Here is a 10,455-nt window from a genome sequence, read left to right on the forward strand (position 1 = left end):
CACAATGCCGTGTGTGTGTGTGTGTGTGTGTGTAGAAGGCATTATATATAATGCTGTGTGTGTGTATACATATCTCGTGTACATGAAAGATACTCAGGGAAAATGAGTAAACATTTACAATTATGGTAACTTGTAAGTTACAGGTCTAAAGTTTGTAGAGCAGGCTAGCATCATGGAGATTCAGGAAGGAATTGATGTTACAGTCTCTAGTCTAAAATTCACAGGTTGGAAAGTCAGTCAGTGTTTCTATGCTGCAGTCTTGAAGCAGAATTGCTTCTTGTTCAGGAAATCTCAGTCTTTACTCTTAGGACTTTGAAACAATTAGATGGGCCCCAGTCACTTTATGGAAGCTAATCTGTTGCTTTACTCAGTCTACTGATTTTTACAAAGTTAATCACATCTAAAAATTTCCTTCAAGGAAATGTAGAGACTGATACATGACCAAACAATGGGGCGCCATAGCCTAGACAAATTGACACACAAAATTAACCATCACGAATTACAAGCATGTTTTCAGCAAGCTGTCAACTGTTTTTCTGACAGTGTCTAGCTCAAATTTGTATATGGTGGTCAGGAGCTGTGGCTCACGCTTGTCATCCCAGCACTTTGGGAGGCCCAGGCAGGTGGATTACCTGAGGAACTGGAGATCAGCCTGGCCAACATGAGAAGCCCCGTCTCTACTAAAAATACAAAAATTATCCAGGCATGTTGGCACATGTCTGTAATCCCAGCTACTCAGGAGGCTGAGGCAGGAGAATCACTTGAACCTGGGAGGCAGAGGTTGCAGTGAGCCGAGATCACATCACTGCACTCCAGACTGGGCAACAGAGTGAGACCCTGTCTCAAAAATAAATAAATAAATAATAAATAAATGTGTATGCAGTAAGAATGTAAATATTTATTGCTATTTAATATTGACATCTATTTACAGATATTAACCTTTACAGAGCCTAGGATGCCCACTGAGAGCTATTAAAACTTTATTAGAGTTTTGTACAATTCAATTACAGTATTTTTGTTAAATATTAATAATTTGTTTAATGATTATGTGAAGGTTATTAATAAACAATACTTTGCATGAATTTTATAATCCTAGGACTGAGGTAAATGAATACTTTTTACATGATCGCAGAAACATTGTATTTCTTTAATTTAACAGATATCTGCCACAATGGAACAGGGAACATTCTTTTAATTCTCAGATCAATAAATATGTGGTCCTTCTGTGATAAGTGAAAACATTTGAAAATCGACGAAAGAATTCCCACAAAATAATATTTCACCTCAGGACCAGACCCAGGCACCTTTTTCTTTCTGGGAAACTTTTTTTAAATCTTATTTAATTATATCTTGCAACTGGTCACCACTATCATCTTAAATACCTTGCCTTTTGGCCATAGTGATTGGTTCTGATCAAGACACGACCATTGCTGTCCTATCCTGAAACTTTTAACTTGGGAAGACAGAAAATCAGCTTCAGTCTCTCGCTCGTATGAGTGACGTGATCATCTATGTTTCCTAGCATCTATTAGTTGGTCAGCTGTGAATAATGCCTACTGAAGGAGGAAAGCAAGCCACTAGGCTGAAGTGGCAACCTGGCTGTATTCCTGGACCTGGTTCCACCTGTTCTTGATACCCAGGCTTCCCAATGTACTTTATTTAAGCTCCTTTTAGTTTTGTTTTGTTTGAGACAGAGTCTTGCTCTGTCACCCAGGCCGGAGGGCATTGACACAATCTCGAATCACCACAACTTCCATCTTCCAGGTTCCAGTGATTCTCGTGCCTCAGTCTCCTGAGTAGCAGAAATTATGGGCACCCGGCACTACATCCAGTTAATTTTTGTATTTTTAGTAGAAACGGGTTTCACCATGTTGGCCAGGCTGGTCTCGAACTTCTGACCTCAAGTAATCCACCCACCTCAGCTTCCCAATGTGCTGGAATTACAGGTGTGAACCATTGTGCCTGGCCTAAGCTCTCTTGGATAAGTTACTAAGATTTCAGTTTCTGTCACTTGCAATACAGAGAGTCAACATACACATGTGCACAGTTTCACACATCGTTTTAGGGAACTCATGGACTTCCTGAAGAAGTGCATGTTTGAATTCTTATCCATAGATCTCCAATATGAACCTCTGTTTGAAGCTATCCTGTGAACATTAGTTTCCATATGTTCTTTATCCAAGGAAAAATAGTTATTAAAAACTCTTTCACTTGGTAGTTTTCATGTACTTGATCATTTCAATCCTTATAACCATAATTAAGTCAAGTATATGTCATCCTTGTTTTATATTTAAAGACACAAGGCTATGAAAGTTAAGTAATATTTTATTAAGCAGCACATCTAAACTGAACCTGGTATTTTTGTATAAAATCTGAAGTTCTTCCTCCTACAGTAAGTAATCACCCAACTGGATTCTTCTTGCCTGCTGCACAGATAATGTCAATTCACTAAGACAGTGGTGTTGGAGCAGAGAAAGAGTTTAATAACTGCAGGACCAGCCAAGCAGTAGGACAGGATCCATTTCTCAAATCCACCTCTCTGAAAGCTCAGAGGCTAGAATTTTTAAGGATAATTTGGTTGGCAGAAGGCTAGGGAAAAGGTGCTGTTAATTGGCTGGGGATGAAATCACAGGAAGGTTCATATTATTTTGCAATGCTGAGTCGATTTCTAGATAAGCATTACAGGACTGGTTGAGCCAGTTCCTTGGTATGAGTTATTGGTCTGAGTAGAGTCAGTCGGTTGCCAGAACGCAAAAGTCTGAAAAATATCTCAAAGACCAATCTTAGGTTGTGACAATAGTGGTGTTACCTAACTGAGCAATAGGGGAAGTTACAAATCAAATGACCTCTGGTGTAGCAAACAATTATAGAAAGGCAAACTAGGGAACAATGGCTAGTTATCATTGAACTGTGCATACATCCTAGCAGAATTCAGGCCACTCCCATAACTCTAACCTCATGGCCTTTTATAATCTTACAAAGTTGGTTTTGGTCTCCAAGCAAGGAGGGGGTTAGTTTTGGGAAGGGACTGTTATCCTTTTTGTTTTAAAGTTAACAAATGCCGTTCGCTTGTGAGGTTAGAAGCAAGAATCTAAATCAGTTTGGATTTGCCTCACTGTTACAATTTTTGCAAAGACAATTTCAACTAAAGTTGCTTCTAAGCATTATTGAATCTGTTGGTTGTCTTTAATTATTATTTTAAGTTACAACTTTGAAATTTGCCTTTGAAAGAATAAATATGATTCAACTGTAAAAGGAAAAGATTCGCTATTGGCAAATAAAAATGTAATAATAGAAACATATATAAAATATAATTTTAAAAGAAGTTTCAGCTTGCTTATTTGCATATCATCTCACTCCAATTTTTAAGTAAATAAACTGTGATGAATAGCAATAAACTTCTAAAGTACTCTGAAATCAGAAAATCCTTAGGAGAAAAGAGCCATAGTAATAAAAGTGTCATTATAAATAATTAGATATGCTTGTCACACATCCACTTTCAAAGGCTTCTATAAAGTGATTGACATGTAAGCCACCTGGATTAATCTTCCAGCTTCAGTTTAGTTTCCACAAGAATCTATTTATCCTTTGGAGAGTGAAACTCACAGAAGAAAACCAGGAGAACAAAGCCCCATGACTGTTTGGGAGGGCTCAGGTTTTCCTAAACACAAGCACGTGAATTGGTCTTTGCACGTCTGCATTTCAGAAATAATTGAGACAGCAGGGGAAATCATGCTCCACATTATCTCCAAGTGGAACAGCCTGCTCTTCGAGTTCTCTGGCCAGGCAGAGGAATGATTAAACAACAGAGCTACCCAAGAGTATGCTCAGCCTCTATAGGCGACATGCTTCCCCTGTCTATTCCCAGCCCCATCTCTGGAGAAACAGATTTTCCTTTTAATCAGGCAATATTCACAAATGACAGTGACAAATCAGGAAATTTTAAAGGAAGAGTTGAGTAAATAAAGACAACAGGAGAACTTTAGCTGTGGCTTTATAGTAACTGCCGTCCTAGCTTTTGTCCTCTCTGTGGACCGATTGCACAGCATCTACCTTCACTTGGCTTACAAAAGGCTTCTGTGCTCCTTTGTGCTTGGAATACATGCTCTCACTGTTCTCAACGGAGTTTCCAGGTTGTTCAGCAGCTCTGTGATTTACAAGGCCCCCTGGGTGCCCTGGATCTGGTTAACTCCCAATTCCTTTACTCCAGGAATGAATATTTTCTGTGCTAACAGATAGAACAACTTGCCAGCTGAAAATTAGCTCCTCTTGAGTATAATGCATTGTGGTGTGACAATTTCCAGCCAGCCCTGACTCCCCTGCTTCTCTCAGGCTTCTAAGCAGCTGGTTGGCTGAGCAGCCAGGCAGGAGGCCCATCTTCTCCTTCCTTTGTAATCTCTCACTGGGTCTAATCAGGTGCTTCGAGCCCAGTGGGTGCCCAGGAAATATTCTTGTTTGTCAAGCCCCCTATGGTCTTACAGAAGGTGGGGACATAGTGTGGTCCCTTCCTCCCCAGGAAAGCTCCATTCTTCCTGTGTCCCACTACCACGCACAGAGACACAACTGGAGAAGCGTCCACTGTCACTTGCTCACCATTTGCCTTTCTCTATTTCTGACAGAGCTAGTTGAGGATAGAATCTAGCAATTAAAAAAAATAAAAGCAGCAATTTTTAAAAAAGGAAAATGTGCAAAAAGTTCAGAGTAAGAGTTTTGACAGAAGGTGTATCCAGAAGATAGACGAAGCAAGTCTGTATGTGTAAAAGTATTCTGAGTATCACAAAGTATTGAGCATCAGACATGTGCTAGCCATTTGCTATTATGTATTCAATTAAGCTTCAATAATTCTTTCTACCAGTGTGCTTTACTATCTCCTTTTCAGAGTTGAGACAATTGAGGCTAAACTGATGTAGGCCCCATGCAGATAGAAGATAAGCACCACAATGTACTGTAAAACCCATGCCCATGCTCCCAAGATTATTCTGCCTCTTCGAAGGACTAGTAAAGGACTCATATTAGCATTCACTTACAATCTCATGAAACACCCAGGTGGGAGGTAGAATATGAAGGAATTGTGGGAATAGATTAAAAGACATGCAATAGCTTAAATCCAGAATGACTGGAAATATCCTGGAAGAAATTCTGCAAAACAAATTTAAGAACATAATTGGCTTTAAAGATAAGGATAAAAATTAGGGCATTTTGGGTGTGCAGTGATAATGACTGGGCTTTACAGGGCTGTGTAAGCATATAAAATTGCTGGAAATGGTGTAGTCAGGGATGTGATTACATTTGTATCCATCTAGAACCATATTCTGAATTGGCTGACAGCATTGGTTCACCCACTTTATTTGGGTTTCCTCATTCCTCCAGAGAAATGGTCAGCTGACTGTGGGCAATAAAGCATCACTATCTGCTAACAGCACATTCCAGGGAACACTTGTGTGGCAGTCAACAGCAACTGCTGCTTGGAAAGAGATAACGTGTTTCCATCAATCACTCAGAGTAAGAAATGATGTCTGGGGCTACAGCCCACTTATTCAAGTGTGGCATCCTCTTGTCTAGAGTGGAGACTCTCATAGTGGAGGTTTAGAAGGAAATGACAAAAGCATTGACATTTGTTAATCACCTATTACTTCCTAGACACATTACATTAATTACTTACAGCAATCCTATGAGGTAAACATTACTGTCCCATTTTACGGATAAAGAAATGGACATTCAGGGAGGTTAAAGTCAGTTAGCCAAACTCTTGTGGTGGTCAGCAAGTGGCTTTCACACCCATGCTGGTCTAAGTCCAAGATCAGCTTCTTTCAGTATACTATAGCTGACTCATTATGCATAATTGTTAATACCTAATTATAGAATACTTTGGAGCCAGACACAGTAGCATTAGTAGTAAAAAGAGAAGGACAAGAAGGATGAGGAAGATGATAGGGACTAGGATGAGGAGGAACAGCATCAGCAGGCATTTTTGTGAGATTTCCATGTGCGAGGCACTTCATAAAGATTGGCTCATTTAATAATATATCTAAATGAGGTAAATATTTGCACTCTGATGCAAGATGTGAAAAACTTTGTCCTTCTTTTCCTTGGGACTAGAGGGAGGGGGGAGAGAGAGAGAGAAAGAGAGAGAGAGAGAGTGTGTGTGTGTGTTTCAGGTGGGAGGAATACTGATGACTGCTTGGACGGTCGTCTGGTGTTGATAGTGATGAAATAAATCTTATGAGCTCTGGTCTACATCTTTGAAACTAAACAACAGGAGGGCATGTTTTTAACCAAAATTTGGGGTGACAGTGAATCCATGGATCTTTTTCAACTTAACATATCTTGCTTGAGCATTTTTCCACTCCATTGGGTAGAGCTGTCATATGGGACAGTGATAGCCAGTTGAATATACATGCATCATGATCCTGATCATTTTCTCCTACATAATGAGCTACATCCATTAATCTAAGAATATTATTTATTACTACAGACTATTTCTTGTTTATTACTATAGATTATTATTTAGTTATATTAGTCTTATGTATGTACTTTAAAATACATATATTCTTGAGGGTCATTTTGCAAATAAACAGTACTCACGAAGGATATCTCTACAAGTATTGGTATGGACAAGTATATATTACAAAACCCAGGGAAATATGTGAAGCTATTACCTAGTTTTGAAGAGGAAAGAGAGTCCCATCAATAGAGATTCTCTCTCCTCCGTTCCTATCACAACTTAGCTCAGCTCATCCCCCATAGTGACAGTGTTACATCTTGTATTTATTAAACAGTTAGGGTCCTGGCTTTCTTTCTCTTTCAGGTGTGTAATGTGAATTAGATATCACTCTCCTTAGGTTACTGTGTATTTCTCAACTAATTGAGCATTAGATTTGCATTCAATTATATCCATTGTTACCGTTGAACACGCTACCACAGATCTATACTGAACTTACACATATCTGTCATTTTTGTCCTAACTCTGGCAGTTGCCTTGTGCTGAGAGATGGGAACGTTCCTGAAGGGAAAAAGCCAGTGCCTCTCTGAGAATCATCCAGGAGATTGATTTTTACTTTCATTCTCAACTTGCCCTCAAAACACAGATGCTGTGCTTACAAGACTAATTGATCATTTTATTTCAATTGCACAGAAATGATGTTGAAAAAGTGAGCAGACCTTGGGCCATTATAGCTCAATACTGGGTGGAAGGCCATTGAGTTATCAATTAAAATTAAAAACTGAAATCCCCACTGTTTTCAACTGTCATGGTAATAAAGAAAAATGTACCCCCAAGTGGTACTGTATTGATCACTTAATTCATTCATATGAAACTATGCCTAGTGCAATGTTTATAATATCAGCAATGTCAATTGCAGTGGAAATCTGCTGGTTCTAATAGCTAATAATTTATATGTATTTTCCTTTACCGCAAGCCATAAGTGAAATATGATAGTCTTTATAGGCAATAGATCTGATTCCCTTTTCTACCACATACTTTACATAAAACCATATACTGTTGTTATCATTTGTATAAGTTAATAACTTCTTCCACATTGTTCTTTATAGTTTGCAAATAAAATGCCATTTGGGTCATTAGCAGCGAAGAAAGATCAGAAAATCCAAACTACTTAGACTTTTTGTCTAAAGCAAAATTCAAGACTTCCATGGCTGTTACCATGTCGTTTCTAAATTTAATTGCTAATTCCAATCAACATTCAGTCAGTTCCAATTATGTGTCTTGCACTGCACTCAGCATTATAGTTGAATCAAAGAAAATTAAGACAAGGGACTGGCCCTCAAGGAGAATAGATAGAAACAGATGTGAAAACTGAGTATAATAAAAGGCCAGCCAGGATAAATAATACAGCACTGGTAGGACATTGTCAGAATGCAGAGGAAGAAGGAATTATTTTAGACTATAGGGTGCCGATAGGATTCATGGAAAAAGTAATGGAGTCTGGAGGAGAAATGAAAAGAACTTTTTTTTATTTATTTATTTTTTTTGAGACGGAGTCTTGCGCTGTGTCACCCAGGCTGGAGTGCAGTGGCGCGATCTCGGCTCACTGCAAGCTCCGCCTCCCAGGTTCAGGCCATTCTCCTGCCTCAGCCTCCGAGTAGCTGGGACTACAGGCGCCCGCCACCACGCCCGGCTAGTTTTTTGTATTTTTAGTAGAGACAGGGTTTCACCATGTTAGCCAGGATGGTCTCGATCTCCTGACCTCGTGATCCGCCCGCCTCGGCCTCCCAAAGTGCTGGGATTACAGGCTTGAGCCACCGCGCCCGGCCGAAAAGAACTTTAATATACGAAAAAGAAGATGTTGAAGTCTCCCAGCTAAGGGAACAAAACACAACAGGGCACAGAAATTCAACTGTATTCAGGGAATGGGTTGGGATTTCTAGGTCTCTGGACCAAGTGGCAAGGGGAGGTGACTAGGAGATGAATCTGGAGAATTAGGTTTGGAAAATTTTGAATGTTTTTAGGTACTGTGATAGAATGCAAAAGTAGTCAGAAATTATTCTCACCCCTTTATGCATACAACTTGCCCACCCCCTTTCAAATAGACTTTTTTTTTCTAAAAGCATTTTAGATTTATAAAAAGTTGTGCAGAAAGTACAAAGATTTCTCAGGTGCTCCCTCTCCTCCCCCTACATTCTGACACACGTGGTTTCTCCTATTATGATTTTATATTAGTGTCATACATTTGTCACAACTCATGAACCAATATTGGCACATTATTACTACCTAAAGTCCATAGTTGGCATTAAGGCTCATGCTGCGTCACATATCCTATGGGTGTTGATAAATGTATGTCATGTGTCCACCATTAAAGTATCAGAAGGAATAGTTTCACTGCCCTAAAAATTCCCTGTGTTTCACCTATTCATCCCTCCCTTCTTCCCTCAAACCTCTGGCCTTCATTCATCTTTTACTGTCTTATAGTTTTGTCTTTTCAAGAATGCTATATAATCGGCTGGGTACGGTGGCTCACACCTGTAATCCCAGCATTTTGGGAGGCCGAAGCAGGCAGATCACGAGGTCAGGAGATCCCCATCTCTACTAAAAATACAAAAAAATTAGCTAGGTGTGGTGGTGCACCTGTAAGCCCAGCTATTTGGGAGGCCGAGGCAGGAGAATCGTTTGAACCTGGGAGGTGGAGCGTGCAGTGAGCCTAGATTATGTCACTGCACTCCAGTCTGGCAACAGAGTGAGACTTCGTCTCAAAAAAAAAAAAAAGTGATCTAATCGAAATCACACAACATATGAAGCCTTTTCAGATTGGCTCCTTTTACTTAGTGAAATGCACTGAAGCATTTAAGAGCCTTCCATGTTGGCCAGACGCAGTGGCTCACACCTAAAATCCCAGCACTTTGGGACGCTGAGGCAGTCGGATCACTTGAGGCCAGGTATTCGAGATCAGTCTTGCCAAAATGATAAAACCCTGTCTCTACTAAAAATACAAAATTAGCCAGGTGTGGTGGCACGCACCTGTAGTCCCAGCTACTCGGGAGGCTGAGGCACAAGAATTGCTTGAACCCGAGACAAGGAGATTGTAGTGAGCTGAGATTGGCCACCACATTCTAGCCTGGGTGACACAGCGAGACTTTGTCTCAAAAAAAAAAAAAAAAAAAAAAAAAAAGAGTCCTCCATGTCTTTTCATGGTGTGTGATAGCTCATTTCTTTTTATTGTTAAGTAATATTCCATTGCCTGGATTTATCACAGTTGTTTATATATCCATCTATTGAGGAATATCTTGGTTGCTTCAAATTTTCGGTAATTATGAATAAAACTGCTATCAGTATTCATGCACACCTCTTTTTAATGTGACTTTGCAGCTCTCCTCAGCAACATACGATATCTGTTTCTCTACCCCTTGAAGTCAGGCTTCACCATTTGATTAATTTGGGTCTGTGGCTCACTAGGAAGCGTGAAGAATGAACAGGGGGACTTTGCCTGCTTGCTGCTCTTGGAACCCTGCCACAATTATGCGAAGCCTGGGCTAGTATGCTTGTTGATGAGACACAAGACCCAACTATTCCTGGTAGTCCTGGCTGACAGCCAATGAGACCACTCTAAGCTATTCAGTCACAGACTGACCTGCAAGTTGGCTTCAAATGCATGAAAGACTGATAGAAATCAGCAAAGCAGGCTCAGACCAGAAGAACCACCCAGTTGACCCAAGATTCTCTCGTCTAAACAAATGATTGTTATTTTAAATCACTAGTTTTGGGGTAGTTTGTTATCCGGTGAAAGCTAACATAACAATGCTGTACTAAATATGAAGTGGTCTGTATTTTATGATGAGACGTTAAGACACTGGCAACAAGAAGTTTAGAAGGCTATTGTCATTAATCTACAGAAAAGATCATGAGGTTAAAAACTTTTGGATGATTATTGGATAAATTGGGTCTTACATATATTGTAGCAGAGAAAACTGGAAAAAAGAATATCCATTTCTTCATGGAATTTA

The sequence above is a fragment of the Papio anubis genome, chromosome 2 (assembly GCF_008728515.1).
Source record: "Papio anubis isolate 15944 chromosome 2, Panubis1.0, whole genome shotgun sequence".
Taxonomy (NCBI): domain Eukaryota; kingdom Metazoa; phylum Chordata; class Mammalia; order Primates; family Cercopithecidae; genus Papio; species Papio anubis.